Source organism: Jatropha curcas, chromosome 6 (assembly GCF_041381405.1).
Source record: "Jatropha curcas cultivar XTBG-Jc1 chromosome 6, XTBG_Jcur_1.0, whole genome shotgun sequence".
Classification (NCBI taxonomy): Eukaryota; Viridiplantae; Streptophyta; class Magnoliopsida; order Malpighiales; family Euphorbiaceae; genus Jatropha; species Jatropha curcas.
In genome coordinates, this window is record NC_143156.1 from 749890 (window position 1) to 769334 (window position 19445).

Below are 19445 nucleotides of genomic sequence, written 5' to 3' on the forward strand. Positions count from 1 at the left end.
AACTATGATTGGCAGCAGAGAATATGATAACCACTACCCTAATTGCTTTTCTCCTAATAAAAAATAAACCTTATAGTACTTGATTGTCCAGCTACTTGCATTTCCCATTAGACTATCCCTCCAAGCATAGTACTCAGGGATGGTATAAAAGGATAGCACATTTCCACTGCTATGAGTTGCCTGTAAAAGATAGAGAACCAAAAATTATCAAGTTCCGACGGTGAAGATTTGTTTCAGGTCCGGTCGCCATGTGGGTGCCTGGACTGTTCTTTTTTGTTTATTATTTTTCTCAATAAAAGGAAAACATTTATATTTTTCCTTTGTTTTCGTTTTTTTTGAAGGTATAATTTTCCTTTGTTTTCAAAGCTATAAATTTACAATTTTAAATTCATTCTTATTTATTTATAGATATATAATGTGAAAGGGTATTATTATAATTATGTATATTATCATTTATTCTCGATATGTTTTTTTTTTATTGGAAAAATGACTTAATTATTATTAGTATCCATCAAAATTATATCATGAATAAAAGAAAGATAATTCATAATTCATTATGAATCAGACATAAAATCAGCATTATGAGCTAGCAATACGCTGTTTGATTCACTGATCTCTTTAACAAAAGCAAATGATAAAAAATAGAACTCTTTTGTAAAAAGTTTTACAATCAGCTGTAATAACTGACGTAAGAAAAAATAATGTTGACTTGTGTTTGACGCTTGAATGACCAATAACTGTCACTCTTCGTCATCAACGGAACATTTTGGTATCGTGTTTTCAACCAACTTAGAGCTTCCTTAATCCCTGTCGTCTCTGCCATCAGAGCACTCACCACACTATCCAGCTTCGGCAGTCGGCCATCCACACATCCCCCCTGGCCATCAACACATCTCCCCTCGCCGTCTCTAACCAGCCATCCTACTCCCGCCATGCCATCCAATGTATACCTTGCGTGTTTCGTTTTCTATTTAATTTAAAGAGATTGTATATTGTGAATGGAACAAAATTTAGTACATTTTTAATTAATTTTTCTCTCTAATTTTGAACAATGCAAAATGATCCTTCCCCTTTATTTTCCTCAATTAATTTTTTTGGCTGCAATATTTTAGACTATAAAAAACTTTTAAGTTAAAAATAAAATGGCTATTATTTGACATACCTTGGTCATTCTTACCAATTCGAATTTTTTTATACGAAAGGAGTTCATTACAAGCCTGTCTCCTTTTCTTCTCTTTTTCCTGCTCAAAAACCATTTTCAAGCGCTTAACAATTCCACTTTTAGTAATAACCCTGCCTTCAACTCTCACAGCAACCCCCCACACCTCCTCCGCAACTTTTGCATTTATATGATTATCTGCCCAGACTGACCTACAAATCATTGGCACTCCACCCAATATAATCTCCCACATAGAATTATACCCAGCATGGTTTACAAACACACCAATTGAAACATGTTGCAGAACATCTCTTTGTGCGACCCAAGGAACCACCTTTCCGTTCTCTTTACTTCTTTCAAGAAACCCTTTTGGAAGATTTTCTTTATATTTGTCTTTAATTGACCAAAGAAATGCTTACCACTAAATTCAATTGCTTCAGCTAATGCCATTAACTCTTCACTACCCAATTCTAAAACTGTTCCAAAAGATATATACACGACAGAACCAACTTCTTCACCATCAAGCCATAAAAATAAACAGCAACCTGCTGAAGTAGCAGTACTACCATCATTCTCCTGTGTAATCGATAAAGTTAAGCAGCCCATGCAGAGTAAATTTTAATATTTATATAAAATAATTCTTCCTATTTTACTATATATATATATATATATATATATATATATATATATTAATTTATTATTCTCTATATTAGTTGTTTCTTAGAAATTAACATAAAATATGAATTTTCTATATTAAGCAAGCTTTCTTTCCTTCTCTTTTTTTTTTTTAACTTTTAAAATGGGGAGCAAAGCTTAATGAATTACAAGCATATTCTAGGATGAGCTAAAATCAAGCTTTCTTTTTTTATTTTATTATTATTATTTTTTTTTGTAAACCACTTGGTATCCGGCAAGCTGACTAATCTGGATTCGGGTTCTACAAGAGCCAATTATGGGGGTGACCGTTTTAAACACTAGAATATTGCTTAGAAGATCAAGCTTTCTCTAGTAATATTATCTTTCTCATTCAATTGCTTACTTTTTTTTTTTAGTATAATCATAGATATCTCTAGCCAATTAAGTTAAGACTAAATTATGCTCAAATCAGGTCAACCCCATTAAGGAGCAGTGGCATTCATCCATGAAACCGAATCTTTTGCATCGAACTAATCATCGATTACGATTACGATTGCTAATATTTAACACCTTAATATGCACCTGCATAAATAAACGTGTTTTTAGTTTAATCTTATTAGTTGGGTATGTTATGGAGGTTGCTCAGCTAATCCATAATAGAGTTTAGTACCTAACGAATGGAGGTTGAGAAAGTTAGCTACTACAGAATATAGATCCCTGTATAAAATTCAATCAATACCATTTCAAACAAGACCAAAAACTAAGAGCGAAACCAAAAGGAAAGAAAAAAAAAAAAAAAAAAATATATATATATATATATATATATATATATATATATATATATATATATATATATATTTTTGTTTTTCAATAAAATATTTTTTTTTATGCAAAAGATATTTTTTATTTTATTTATATCTCAAATATTGAGTCCTATAGCCTCTAAAAGTACAATTCCTTTAATCAAAGGAGGCAAAGAATTAAAAGAGGTAAAAGAAAGAGAAGTATAGTGAAGTCTATGATGAGTAGCCAAAAGATGTGCAGCTTGATTTCCTTCACGACATATGTGATGAATGGAAGAAGAGTGAAGATGCAACAAATCAGCAACACGCTGCAAGACCGAAAGACCTGCTCTAATCCACTGTGTCCGATTAACATGTGTAACTAGTTCCAGACAATCCATTTCCACCTGGATGGGATAAAAACCTTTATCAATACTCCAAGAAAGCCCCCAAATCAAAGCTTTAAGCTCGGCATCATAAGCTGTCCTGGCATCAATCGGGAAACAAGCGGCAGCAACAAAATTACCATGGCTGTTTCGGAGGATAGCACCCCCGGATGCTGAAAATTTGTTGAAAGATGCATCAATATTCAGTTTATAGCAATCTTGCCTAGGCCGAATCCAAGTAATAATCATTGGTTTTAATTTTTGTTTGCCAAAAGAAGCCGAAATGAAGTGGTAATCATATTTTGCCGGCCAGGTTGCTGCAAATTTCTTATCAGAATTGACAATGCTCCAGTTTAATAGCAACCTACTGATATCTTGTAAAAGGAGGTCTGGAAAGCAAGCTTCATTACCCCAAGTATGCTTACAATACATTTTCCACACAGTCCATACAATTACCTGTGGTACCAAGCGCCTAAGCTTACCCATAGCCGAATCGGGTCTGTCACAAAGCCACCAAAAAATCAATGCTTGCCGTAGAGAATTTTGTAGCTCAAGATTATCTAGGAAAAAAGAGCCGAAGTAATTCCAAAGTTTAGCAATGATGGGGCAGAAATAAAAAAGGTGGTCAGCAGTGGTCTCTGACTTGAAACAAAATGGGCACCGGGATGGACCATAAATCCCAAACAATTGGAGACGTCGCGGCAAAGGTAAAGCTCCCCTGAGGAGTTTCCATGTAAAAATAGAAAGCTTAAGTGGGAAAGATGAGTCCCAAATAGCATTGCTTGAAAGGCAAGAAGCTTTGCTCTCTCTAACACAATTGTAGGCTGAAGCAAGAGTAAATTGGCCAGTCCTTTCTCCTCGCCACACCATATTATTATCTGCAAAATCAACAAGTGAGCAAGCAAGAGAGTGAACTTGACAAATCCGTTTCCAAGTGCAAGAGTCGATAAGTTGATAGTGCATATCTCCCTGCCTATGATATTTTTGGAGCATATAGATAGCCCACAAAGAATTCCTCTGCATATAAGTCCACCAGATTTTGAGCGAATAGGCTTTCTGTAAAGAATGAAGAGATCTTAACCCCAGTCCTCCTTCCTTAGTTGGGAAACACATATCATGATAACTGACCCAGTGATATTTCGAATGATCCACATCACTACCCCAGAAAAAAGTAGCCATTTTGCGATCCAATAAGCTCAATATTTTTTTGGGCAACGCCATGGCCCCCATTATGTGCAAAGGAATGGAATTTAGAACATGCTTGAGCAATAATAAACGGCCACCCGGAGAGAGGATCTTTTTTATCCAACCTGTAAGCTTTGATTCGACTTTCTGCAAAAGGCCACTGCAATACTGAGCTCTATTAATACCTTGATAGATTGGTGCACCAAGATATGTAAAAGGGAAGGGTCTCCTTTTAATGCTCAAAGCATCTTGAATACGAGAAACCTTATCCTGAGAGACATTCTTAGAACAATAGAAAGAGCTTTTGTCGAAATTGATCAATTGCCCAGAAGCTGCCTGATATGAAATCAAAAATTTCTTGAGATTTGAAATGCTTCTGGCATCCCCTTTAAGAAAAATCAACAAGTCATCTGCAAAAGAAAGATGAGAAACTATAGTGCAATGTCTCGCCAGTTTATAAGGTGAAATTGTTCCCGCAGCCATTAAATGATTGAGACCCCGAGTAAAGCTTTCAGAAGCTAAAATGAACAGATATGGTGACAATGGATCTCCCTGTTTAACTCCTCTAGTCGGTTGAAAGAATCCGTAAGGAACTCCATTAATCAACACAGAAAGCCGGGTAGAAGCAAGATTGCTCATAATAATATTGATCATATGAGCGGAGAAGCCAAATCTTACCAGAACTGCTTCTAAAAACTTCCAATCCACCCTGTCAAATGCTTTAGCCATATCTAACTTGATGGCTAGATTGTGTCCCCTCGATGCTCTATCAATTTCATGAACCATCTCATTAGCAAGCATTATAAGAAAGAAAGATTATATATATATATATATATATATATATATATATATATATAATCTTTCTTTCTTATTTCCCTAATCTCTCTTCACAATGCCATCAACCCAAAGCTCATCACCACAAATAGCAACAAGTCATGTAGCTGTGTGCACATGGCCATTTAGTAGCCATCCATTAGGTTTCTTCAACTTAGTTCGTAAATTAGCCACAGAAGCTCCTCAAACTCAGTTTTCTTTCTTCAGCTTACCGAAAACAAACTCCATTATCAAGTCATCTCAAAAGAACTCTCCATTACCAGCCAACCTCATGTCCTACGACGTAGACGATGGCATTCCGGAAGGAGTTAATCACTTAACAATAGATCATGCCGCGGAAGTCAGGCATTTCCTCGAACAGTTACCGTACAACTTCGAACGCCGTATTGAAGAAGTGCTGGCGGACACCGAGAGAACAACCGGTAGCCGGAGGGAAGTTACTTGCATAATGACGGATGCTGTTATCTGTTCTCCGCTTGGAAAAATGGCGGAGGATATGAATGTTCCATGGATAGCCTTTACGGTACCTCATCCAAATGATCTTGTTTGCTATTTTGAAATGGATAAAATTCAAAAGCTTTTCGCTAATGCTAAAAGCGAAAATGATCATTTAGATGTTATTCCTGGATTATCTTCTCTACCCTTTAAAGATTTACCCCATGAAATACATTTAAGCAAGCCAAGTAATGAACTTGTGCCATATTTATATCGTATGGCACAAAAACTACCGCAAGCAAAAGCTCTTTTGTTGAATACCTATGAAGAACTAAACCCAATTCCTCTCACAAATTATCTAAAATCAAAAGTTAAGAACTTACTCTACATGGTTTGCTCAACTTTATCGATTACACAGGAGAATGATGGTAGTTCTACTTCTGCAGGTTGTTTATTTTCATGGCTCGATAGACAAAAAGTTGGTTCTGTTGTCTATATATCTTTTGGAACAGTTGTAGAATTGGGCAGTGAAGAGTTAATGGCATTAGCTGAAGCAATTGAATTTAGTGGTAAGCCATTTCTCTGGTCTCTTAAAGACAAATGCAAAGAAAATCTTCCAGAAGGGTTTCTTGAAAGAACAAAAGAGAAAGGAATGGTGGTTTCTTGGGCACCACAGAGAAAGATTCTGCAACATGGTTCAGTTGGTGTGTTTGTAACCCATGGAGGGTATCATTCATTGCAGGAGAGTATATTGAGTGGAGTGCCAATGATTTTTAGGTCAGTTTGGGCAGATAATCATATAAATGCAAAAATTGCAGAGGAGGTGTGGGGGATTGGAGTGAGAGTTGAAGATAGAGTTATCACTAAAAGTAGAATGGTTAAGTGTTTGGAAATAGTTTTTGAGCAGGAAAAAAAGAAGAAAATGAGACAGGCCTGTGATGAACTAAAACAAGTTTTGATCAAAGCTGATGGTCCTGATTCTGGTGCTGCTAAGAATCTGAAGACTTTGTCGCAGTTAATTAGTGGCTAAATTAGAGAGAAGAATGGTGTTATGATTTTTATGTATACTATACTTCTAAATAATTAAGAGTATACATATAACATACGTAAGAAAATAAATTAAGAGCAGGTCGAATTTTAATTTTAAATTTGTGGATGATGTACCATGCGTTTTGTGAAATTACTGTCAAATAAACCGCACTTATTTGCTATTTGATATATATATCTTATTTTTCACTCTTCAAAATATTAGACTTATGCATAAAGTTGTCTAGATTTTTAGGATTTTTTTCCATGTAGTAGCACCACGAAATTTTTTGAGTGACCCATCGTATGCCTCCTAAAGTTGTAATTTGCGGTAATAATTTTGCATCTTGGGTTTAATAGGTGCAATTTTAGAGACCATCAATGCTCCTGGAGGTGCTTATGAACAAGGTTTGTTTTAATTTTATTTTATAAGTTTTGTCTAACTAAAAGAAGTTGAAAGGCCATATATATAAATATGCCTTTTCTACCTTTATAAATTTTTCATTGCTTTTCAATCATTAATTTTGCTTGCATTAAAGAAGTTGGTACATAAACTGGCAATAGAAGCTTTCTCAAGGTCATTTTGCTTTTCAACCCTTTACATTCTATATGATTCGAGAGTATTGATTTAATAGGTAGCTCGTATTCCAACAGAATTGAAGTCAGAAATTCTTGATGTCCTTATCTTATGACTCCAACTTGGCTTGGGAGAATCCTAAAGCAGACAACCTCGGTTTAATTAATAATAATAATAATAATTTGACAAATGCATTTTTTTTTTTCTTTTTTGTTTGTCAACTTGCGGCCAATATACTCCTGTTCTGTTGTCTATACTCCTTCCGTTTCCAAAAGACTCATTTTTTAAAAAAAATTATTCAATTTATATATTTTACAATAAATTATTAAGTGAATGGACTATATTATTTTTAATTTGTTTAAGTTACTATCAATTATTGGAAAATTGAAACAATCAATGTTGATCGTATAAAGGGTAAAAACGGAAGAAATAATTTATTATTTATGAAATTCATAAATATGATAAGTATTTAAAAATACAATATTCTCCGTTCCTAAATACTTATCACACATAGAAAAGTACTGTGTTCTCAAATACGCTAGGTATTTAGAATCGGAGGAAGTATAAGTTTTGTAACAATTGTAGAATTGGGCAGTGAAGAGTGATATTAGTTGAAGCAATTGAATTCAGTCTTACTAAGCCATTTTTTGGTCACTTTCAAATGGGTTTCTTGCATGACGTGTTTGCGCGTAACGCATGTTCTTATCAAAAGAAAAGAAAAAAAAAAACACATGGTGGGTATAATTCTTATAAATGCATAAATTGCAGGTGTGTGGGGGATTTGATGTGAGAGTTGAGGGTATAATTATTAGACTAAATGATAAAAAGAAGTCTTAATCTTGACAATTTTTGTAATTTCCGCAATTGCGGTTATGAATTTATTTTTTCGTTATAATTATAGTCTCTGTTGTGTGTCTGCTGAAATAGTCATTCCACTTATTAGACTATCCCATTTATGAGGTGGTTCGAGCCATAAAAATAGTCATTTCCAGTAGCCTATAAATATGAAATGGTTCATGCACCTGTTACCAATAATTAAGGATAGATAACTAATAAAGTATTAGTTGAGATGATTAGTGACCACAATTTCTATAAGGATGAGAACGTAAATTCGATCTACGCGAAACACATTTTACTTGAGGATAAAAAAACTCCTGGTTAAAAAAAAAAAAAAAAAAAAAAACTGGCTATTGAATGACTTGGTTTCAGATTCTTTAGACACATTATAATCTCCAATGCATGTGAAAGTCTGAATTCTCCCACCCCCTCCATTTTTTAAATCCTTAGTCAATAACGATCATCTTAAATATTTAAAATGTATAATATAACGTTAATGGGCAACTTGTCATCACCTGCCAAAGTCTTCGTTAATTCTTATTTGTATGTACTAAAAATATTTAAATGCACCTGAGCTATTGGTCACATTTCAGCTGTCTACTAAAAATATTTAAATGCACCTGAGCTAGAAGTGTTTTTTAATACGAATTCCAAATTGCAATCTGCACTATATAAGGAATGCTCATTCTCTTGTTATTAGGTCCAGCAAAAAAGAGTTGAACAAAAGAAACTAGCCATTTTTAGGTCATTAAGTGACAAAAATGGTTCAAGGGGATGACATTACCCAAGGATCAAGTTCAAGTGATCCATCGCAGATGAATATCCCAGGGGGAGGCGATGCACAAACAAGAAATGCCCATGGAGGAGAAAATTCCCAGGTGGGGAATGCATCTGGTGGCGGTACACAAGCTGAAAATTCACAGTACACGAGCCAGCAAATGGGTTACAGCGTAGGACCTCAGTCCTGGAACCCTTATGGTTTAAACCCTTATATTTGGGGAAACCCTTACATGGTGAACCCTATATGTGGGAACCTTTGCTTGATGAACCCTTATTGGGTTCATACTTCCCAGGTGGTTTGTGCTAACCCAAAATGTTGGCACCCACAGTGCATAAACCAACAGAAGATAGATGTCCTACAACAACCAGATTTTGTTTCACAAGGGGAAAATAGCCAAGACCCTCCAAGCAGGACTATCCGAGATCCCAAACCAGAGAACGTCCCACAAAAGAGAAATGATCAGGAAAGAAAATCTGAAGAAGGTAGTTCAAAAAATGACAACATAAAGCATCAGAATGGATCAACGGTTCGTCCATTGGTTCCAAAACTGCCGAGAAGAAGGACCGTAATCTTTGATAGGGTTGCCCCTTTTGGCCGCCAGTTATCAAACTATCTCCCACGTCCAGGGAGATATGGGGTGTTAATATATTGGGGTTTGGCCTTGTTTGTTCTCTTGATGGCGTTTATGATTTATGGGTATTTTACGGGAAATTTTCATTTTGAATTTGAAATGGAATGAGGAATTAAATGATCGTTCGTGACACACAGTACAGAAAGCCATGTTCTAATGATCATCGAAGAAGCCATGTTTCCTGCAATTTTATGATGTATTATCTTTTTCAATTCAATAAAAACTTATTATAAGAGAAAATCTTACTTGGCCAAAAGAAAGATATTGAAAATAGATTGAAATTTTACTTTGAATTAAGTTGAAATACTAATTAGTAAACTGGGTAAATTTGATAAGTTTGTTGAATCAATTCTATTTAGAATTCCGTTTACAATGAATATTCATATTGCAGTAAAATTTAAAATATATTTACATAAAGAGAAAAAATAATGAAAATAAAGAGACAGGGATGAGAGGAAGAAGAAGAATTAGAAGATGGGGAGGAAAGATAGAAAAAGAAGAGGAAAGAGAGGGGGGAGAAAAGAAAAGAAAAGAAAAGAAAAGGAGAGAAAATGAGAAGATGAGCATTTATGGGATTGAATTCATGTATTAATTTTAAATATTAAATATAATTAATAATATATCAAAATTGCCAAAAATATGATTTCTTTTTATTTGTTAATCCGAACTTAAGTATAATTATTATGCTAAATTTGATCACCATTTAATGAAAAACATTCAATAATGTTGTGCTGATTTTATTTTGGTATATATAAGTAAGCACAAAAAAAGTTTTTATTAGTAAGGAAGAACAATCCAATTATGCATAGAATAATAATATAATTATTATATACTTAAGAAAAAATTTTCTATTCTTCTTATTAAGGTGAGAGGCTCGATTTGTAAAAAAATAAAAAAAAATAAAAAAAAATTATAGAGAGACATGTTGATTTCAACATAAAAGGAGATTATGCTCATATTTAACAAAAGTAAAAAAATAATCGTTGAAAAAAATTATCTATTCTTTTAATGAGTAAAAAAAATCACTTGTTCAACATTTTTTTTAATTCTTATGAAAAGTAAAAAGTATTCGAATTGACATAATTAGAACATATAATTATTGGCATATGCTTATCGCTTAATGTGAAAATATTAATTTATACATATAAATGTAGACTTGACTTTCTAAAAATAATTAAATATATATATATATATATATATATATATATATATATATATATATATATATATATATATATATATTAAATTCCAGATCTTGATGTTCAACATTTCTTAAAGTCTTTATATATCCTTTCAAAAAAAAAAGTCTTTATATATAAATATTGCCATCATAGGAATAGCCTAATATAATTTTTAATTTGATATATAATTGAAGAAACGTGCATCACATCACATGTAATTAATTCTTGCAGAATATATATATTCTTTCTTGAAAATTTTTTATTGCCAGCGAAATATAATAATTTAATATTGCTAGAATTATATTCATGAAAATTTACATTATTAGAAATATTCAATTTCCACGAATAAACACCCATACATGCACATTTTTTTAAAATTTTGTTTAATTTAATTAAAGTAAGTCATAAATCTCTTCATGTGAGAACTCCTTAAATTAAGATCTAACTTAAAATAAAATTCGAAAGTATTGATTGGCTTAGATCTCCTCATAATTATATCAATTAACTACTTATCCATAAAAAGAAATAGTTTTGAGAATATTTAATAGTAACTAATAAAGTTTTTTCAATTTTACTCATATTTATAGTAAATGTAACGATTATCTTTAATTCTCTATATTTTTTTTAAAGGATAATTTAGTTAAATTAATGAACATTTTATTATCGTTTAAGATACAACAAATATTTATGAATGAATGAAGAGAGTATTTCTTTTTCTTTTATAAGAAACTCTACCTGAAACAAAAACTATAATAAATGAAAAGAAAGATATAAATACCATATGATATAGGGGTACTCAAATTTCAATTTTTGGAACCAGAACCATCGATTCAGAATCGGTTGGAATCGAAACTGGCCAAAACTGGAACCGTATTAGAGAGGTTGCAGTTCGATTTTGATTTCAAATTTTTAGAACCGTGAATAAGTGGTTTGGAAAACTGACTAGAATCAAAGGTTTTGACAATCGATTAGAACCAACAGTTCTAATACATTTTTATTTTATTTTTATCAAGATCTCCAAATTAACCCTCCTAGCATCTATAAACAGCTGTATAACATTTAGTTGTATTAATGGTATTTGTGTAAGTTAGATTTTTTTAGTTTTAAAATTATGTAAAACTGATCGAAAAACCATTGATTTTAGAACCGTTAAAAAATCAAAACCGTCGGTTTTACAATTGTTAAAGAACTAAAAGCAAAACCATAATCAGTCAGTTCTAAACTAGAATCAAAATAGTCAGTTTTCAGTTAAGTCCGGGCCACCCCTACTATAAGATAACCAAAAAGATATTGACGTCGGAGGACAATTCAGAATCCATTTCAATGTCAAATTCAAAAGCTTAGTTTGTAAGTCAATCCCCCCTCTCTAAAAACTTTGAAAATCTGAATCTATTAATTACCTTTTAGTGGATTATCGAAAGCCCATTGGGCGGTTCCAATGAGATATAAGTGCAAGTCCAAACCTAACAACTTCCGATTTTAATTACTCCCTCTTTCTCATTTTATTTGTTTGTTATTCCTTTTTTGGATGTCAAAAAATATTTACAGATTTCTAAATTTAGATATGTAAATAATTATTTTTTCCATAATAATTCTTAAAACATATCCATTAAGTAAATTATTTTTATTAATATCTTAATGAGTTAAGGGTAAAAAATGGCAAAATAACTTTTATTGATTAAATTCTTAATACTCGTGTTGTTCCAAACTATGGAAATAAAATGGGCCGGAATTAGAAAATTTCATAGTCTAACATAGTTAACTTAAAAAGATGAAGAAGAAGAAAATGAAGTATTTATCTCGTAATATGAAAAACTTAAAATTTAAGTTAAGTTTTTTTTAGAAATGGAGATTTGAGGTTTTGAATCCCTCACCTTGTAAATAAAGTTATTTTATAATGCATTTCTATTGATCCATTTGTATGTAGGTTCAATTTTTTTTTTTATTTTCAATATATTGAAAAAGATGTTTAATTTCTTTTTAGAAGTTTAAAATTGAAAATCTTTTTCTTGGGATTTTATATTTTCATTACGGTATAATTTTCCATGGGGGTACTACATTGCTTGTCATGCTTATAAATTATATTTACACATTTAATCTTCAAATAATTAAATGTAGATCTAGAGCAGTAGACGTATAACTATACATGGCTTTGCAAAGTCTTGCTCTACTTTTTATACATAATTATAATATATTCTCCCTCTTGATAAATATAAATCGTTTAAGATTTTTTATATGATGATTAAAAAACTAATTAATTTTTTTAGATTATAACAAAAAGTTCGTTAATTTAACTAAATTACCATTTATCTCACATCTTTCATAGTTAATGTGATTAATCGTATATGATTGGTGAAATTGAAAAAATTTCATTTATTATTTCTTAATATGTTCAAAATGACTTTAGTTGGAGTAACTAAAAATTTTCATTTATTATTTCTTAATATGTTCAAAATGACTTTAGTTGGAGTAATTAGACCAAAAAAGTGTAACTTTTCTGAAAGTATATAAACTACTTATATTTGATTTGTATTATCAATTCACTTTGCGGAAAGTAGATCATCGAGCTTTCTGCACGTAAGAAAAGTAAGTTTTTTAGAGATGATAGAGATGTTGTACTTTCCTAGTTAAGTGCAATGAATTTATTAATTTATTATATTATTTAAATACACTCAAATTTGAAAAGAATGGAGGGTGGAAATTAGAGTGTGAGAAAGAAAATATTGGAGAAAAAGAAAGAAACCAACACCGTTTTACCTAAAATTGGAGGATTCTCGAGAACCAAACACATCGGGATCGGAGGATTCACAGTGTTGTCGTGCTTGTAGCACTCGGAAACAGCGACCGTTAGTTGAATCAATTAAAAATAAAATTGGCAAATGGCTAAGGTTTAAAATAAGAAAAGTATATCCTGACCCTGAACGCGCACGACAGGAAAAACTATCCAAGGTACTGATTTTTACCCTTTACTCTTTCAACTCGTGATTTTTATTTTTTTAAATTTATAATTATGAGGCTAAGTAAATAATTTCATTAATATTTGATTTGATGATACATACATTCACCTAAGTAAAATTATTTTTATAAAATATTAACACTTCAATTTCTTTTAACAGCATAGCAAGTCAATATTCATGTATTGCATATTTTTTCGGTTTAATTAAATATATTATATATTTACTAATATTAAAAAATAATTGATAGATAAGTAAGAAATTATTTCATTTCACTTCTCCACATTGACTCTACAGGTTTAGATACGTATATTTTAATTTGTGAAAAAATACATTAAATTAGTCAGAATAATATTATGAACCACATAGCAGGAATAATCCCCTTTTTAAATAAACTTATTAAATTATTGAAAATTTTTACTGTCGAAAGAACTCAAATCAAGCATAAAAAATTTAGAAGACAATTGTACTAAACAGGATAGGCTATTTCATATACATAATTTAGTTTCCATGTGATACCATATATATCTAATACTTCTCTGAAATTATGCAAGAATAAGAAAAATCATTTCAATATGTCCATATTTTGTTAATAAATTACAAATTTGTACTTCTATTCATGTAGATTTTCCTAAATGTGCTGTAATAACCTCTAAGACATCAAAGACTATTTTGAGAGGAAAGTTAATTGTGTGTTAGAGTTTTATTAGAGTAGTCTATATAAGGGTTTTTCTTAGACTCTAAGTCGGTATCCGAGTAAAAATTTTACATCAAATTTAAATAAGAAAACGTCTATGGTGAATATTTATATTCTATCAAGTAGGAGCTGCAAAATGCGCTTCCTCGGATCAAAGTGCATTTTCTAGGATTGAACTTATGTTTTCACCCTTATGGGATTGAGGTTGCTTACCATTATAACCAATACCTTCTTACTCCAAAGTTTGTTAATTATTTTATCCAATATACTAATTCTTATATGTGTTTGAAAATTTGCAGTGCCAATATTTCAATGAAACTAAAATTAGCGATGACTTTGGGGAGCAGTTGGCAATTTTATTAGATGCAGAAATCACAAAACTACTACGATCATGTCCTGATGAATCTGAAGAATGTATAAAACTTTACCCTGGATTTTTACGTAACAAGTTTGATGAAAACGTCAAACGTATACTTGGAGAAAAATTGGATCCAAATTCTAATGTTATCCAAGAATGGAATATACTCCAAGAAAGCGGGAATCAAAAACCAGATGATCTATCAAATGGTTCATGAACAAGAATTGAAGAAAAAGTGGAAGGTAATGTGCAATACTTTTAAAAGGGGAAATTTATATATTGAAATTCTTATTAATTTTTTTTTTAATTTTTTTTTATAGCTAGGGTCTTTCAAATTCGAATTTAAGAGCTCTTGATGGTGATCAAAGAGGGACTTACTGGCTAGGTCATCTATCATATGTATTTGGGATTTTTGGTACTTTATTTCGTTTAAGAATGCATATGTTTTTAGGAGGATTTTGATTGTAATGATAATGGGAATGTCATCTTAGTGAGGGAGAGAGAGAGCAATAAATTGTAGTTGACCTATATATGATATAAGAATTTTATTATGAATATACTCCCTCTGTTTTATATATATATATATATATATATATATATATATATATATATATATATATATATATATATATATATATATATATATATATTTTTTTTTTTTCTTTCTAAATAAGTGAGGTTTTGTGATACTAAATATTTCATTAAATATTTTCTTCCCTAATTTACCATTTTATCACTATTAATATTAATAGTCTATTTTAAATTTAAATTTACTTAAACCACGTGAATTATTATCTTTTTAAGAAGGACAATATGATCTTTTTAATTTTTATTTTTGTTAAAATTTAATATATTTATTGTTTTTCCTAATTCTTGTACAAAAATTAAACTACACATGTAAAAAAAACAGAGAGAGTATTGAATAGTTAACCTATTCCATGCATGAACTTTAAATTCAATTCAAACGACATGACAAAACAAGATAATGAATGACATTTGCCAAGCCAGCCTAAATGTCAAGTTGGAATTTTAATTATTGGACCCAACTCTTATAATAGTTAGTCAAATACAAGAATTTATATGTAAATAAATTTTATTAATAAAAGTCATTTATAAATGGAATAAGTCATATATATATATATATATATATATATATATAAATGTCAAGTCATTTATATCTTAACATTGTAACTTTTTAAGCATATCTCAATGAGATACAATTTTGTAATGCATTTCACAATTATTTTATTATGCAATTTTATTATTTTTGATTGATGTTAGAAAAGATTATTTCATCTAAGGATGAAAGTGAGACGGATATGTTAGGGTACCCACTTTGCTACGACATGTTTAATGAAAGTACAGATAGTTATAAATGCGTTTTAGATGGATATAGTAGTGAAATTACTAGCTTTAATGGATACAGGTATGGTACAAGTATTAGACTCTAGGTACCCATTACCCATTATCCACTATAATAAACGGTTTTGGCCATGGGTACTCACGAGTATCCTACCAATTTATTAGCAAAAATGCATTTTAAAGTTCGAGTTTTGGATAGTTTAAAATGTGCAGATATCCTACCTGTTTAATGAGTACCTTAAATAAGTTTGGGATGAATATGGATAGTAAAATTTTAAAAGGGTTTGGATATGGGTAATTAAATAGATATTTAAATAGGTTTGGAACGAAGACGAGTAGTAAAATTTTAAATAGATACAATTACGAGTAGTTTAAAATTCGCGAGACCCATGCCGCTTATATTCCTATTTACATTCTCTAATATTGCTCTGCGTAACTAGTGTAATTAATACCCTAGACGTTGTACAGAAAATATATCCACGGCCATTAATCCCGTGTTTAATGGAAATATAAAGAAATCAAGGGAATGAAAATTGGTTGCTATGAGAAGTCATTCTTTATTTATTTGCTTGCATCGAGAAGGAAATTAATTAATGTGTTGGACTAATTAAGTAGTGGTATTAGACAAAATTAATTAATAGATCACATGGGCAGATGGGATGATGCATTCTTAATTAATTAATTAATGACTTTTTTGCTATTTTTCACGTACTGGGATTTGTTATTTTCATTAGAATTAGTATTCACTATGGGATGTAATTACAATTATATGAGGAAATTTATAATAGAACCAACTAGCGGAATTGAAATCCAAATGAAAATTTAAAAACTAAACCAGAATTAAACTGAACATGTAATATTGCATGGCCACATGGGCTGTTTGAATTTGAAGATGTTTGCCTAATTGTTAAAGAACTGAGCTGCGGTTGAAGATGGAGTTACTTCCCTTGTGCTAACTTTCTTGGTCATCCTAACGAAGTTATGCAAGAAAAGTTGGATGACCTACTTCCTGAAATAGAATCGAGAATGTAAGTTAAACTAGAATTGGGAATGTAAGTTAAAGGCAAGCATTTGATGCACTTTCCTATATTTGAATATAATATTTGAGTAATATTGAAAATATATACATATCAATTAAGTACTTTTAAACTGGGGATTAAACTTGCCTAGATCTGGTCTATGTGAAACATATATTTAAAATATAAATAAAATTATTATTTAGGACACTAAAAATAGAACGATAATGAAAAAAGAAATATTATTACAATATTTGATATTTTATGTAGACCACATGTAGTACATAAAATATAAACTAACATATAAACTAACAAAATTTTTCACAGTTTGATCCATAACATATAAAGTCAACTGAAAACTTCAAAAATGAACTTGAATTAAACCGAAGATGTGTAATAACTCAATCAAGGAATATGCACGGCTGGCTGAAATATATATATATATATATATATATATATATATATAAAGCAAGTATTTTTTTTTCCGATAAGTTGACATGCGGCATTTCTTAAATGAATGTTTTTTTCTTTACTCTTACTACATAAGATTCTTCAATTTGTAATGATACATAGAATTATAATGCTACGTAGGACTATTAAATTTTGACAGTGCCACATAGATTTTAATTATTAGGTATAGTGTTATAGAAATATTGATGCTATTGGTTATTATAATTAATACATTTTAGTAAATAATTATAATTATTATAATATTGTAGCCTATCTTTTTAATTAAAATTACATAATATTGGTATTAATTGTCATTCAATTATCATATTAATATGTATTAAATAATTAAAATTATTATAATATTATAACTTATTTTTTTATTAAAAAATTAGCATAATTTTGATGTTGATTACATATTAATGTATATTATAACTTATCTTTTCAATTAATATTATTATAATATTAATATTATTATAATATTAATATTGAGTATCATTAATTATAATCAATCATTTATTATTACGAACGAAAATTTTATATCTAAAAGAATGATAGAGAAGGTTAATAATGAAAATATTTATTAAAATAGTTTTATTAACAATGAATATTCAAACGTTTCAATATCTATTTGTCTTAAAATTGCAATATATAGTTATTTTTATTAGTTTTTAATGATAATATATTGAATTTCCATTAATTGCTTATCACTAGACTATAAATAGCGAGAGCTTTTTGAGGTTTGGTAAGATCAAATTTTTTTTTTTTTTTTTTGTAATTTCAATAATTTTTATATAATTTATTTTTGACATTGATATATTTTTTTTCTATTCTAATTTCTATTATTCTATCAAATTTTAAAAAGTTTGACAAATCATAAGAGAAAAAGATTTATATGAAATTATCGTTAAGAATGATATATATATACGTATATGATTGAATTTCTATTATCCATTACTCCATTTTATTTTATTATTTTTAATATAGTTTAAGAAAATTTATTAATTCAAAAATAAATTAAATCAATGATTTTTAACATATATTTCCTCTCCTTTCAATTTTATTGTAGACATTAATTTTTATATAATTAGTCTAATATTTTGAATTTAAAATAGATGTTCTTTAATTTAAATAATTTTCAATAAAATTAATAAATATAAAATTAAAAATAATTTAAATTATAAAACGAATGAAGATAGAGAAAGAATGAAGATAGATATACAAGACGAATTGTGTTATGGTCCGTTGCATAAACAAAATAAAATAACACAAAAGACTCAAATTGCATTTCTTCAAATTACATAAAAAAAAAAAAAATGGAAGAAGACATTCTTTATTTTCTTTTATCAAGACCGAATGACAAGAGAATGCATGAATCTTTTTATATTCATTGGGAATTTAATATTGTATCTTATCTAATTTTATTACGTTGACAACTCATCATATCTTTTTGGTGAATGATGATTTATGTTTATCATATCTAATTCAAAGCATATTAAAATTCCTGTATAAGCGTAAATGAAGACAATTGCTAAAAAAAATTAAAGAAAGAATGAAGATAGCCAAGTAAAACGAATTGCATTATAGTCCAGTATATAAACAAAATAAAACTAAAAAAAAAGGACTTGAATTGTATTTCTTGAAATTACATAAACAATGGAAGATGTCATTTTTTATTTTCTTTTATTTTTTTGAAATTACATAAATATTAGGCTTATTTATATCAAATAGAATAACTACCTTCACAAATTACTTTTAATTTAAAAAAAAAGAGAATAATTTGATTAAATTATTCTTGATTTTGTACAATTTAAGAGAATCAATTCTTTTCTTTATCTCCGTACAAAAACCTTAAACAACATATATTTTGAGACAAGAGAATATTTAGTAAGTGTAATTTTACAAGTTAAAGGGTTATAGATATTACTTAATACAACTTATTTGATTATTGACAAAAAAAATAAAAAAAAAAGAGGTTAAGTAGATATAATTTTAGTAGTTAAAGGAGAAATCTAAAAATTGAGAAAGCTTAATTTGGAGAATTTCTCGATTTAAAGTAAGTGACGCATATCAATGAACTATACATCTCTACAAGACTCCAACATGTTTCATGTTTTTTTTTTCTCCTTTTTATCAAACCCTTTTCCAATTCTCCAATAGA

General features: G+C 29.6%; 1 pseudogene; it reads left to right on the forward strand.

The window, feature by feature from the left end:
- Nucleotides 1-5040: 5040 nt before the first annotated feature.
- Nucleotides 5041-6447, forward strand: LOC149495191 (anthocyanidin 3-O-glucosyltransferase 7 pseudogene; annotated as a pseudogene).
- The last annotated feature ends 12998 nt before the right edge of the window (nucleotides 6448-19445 follow it).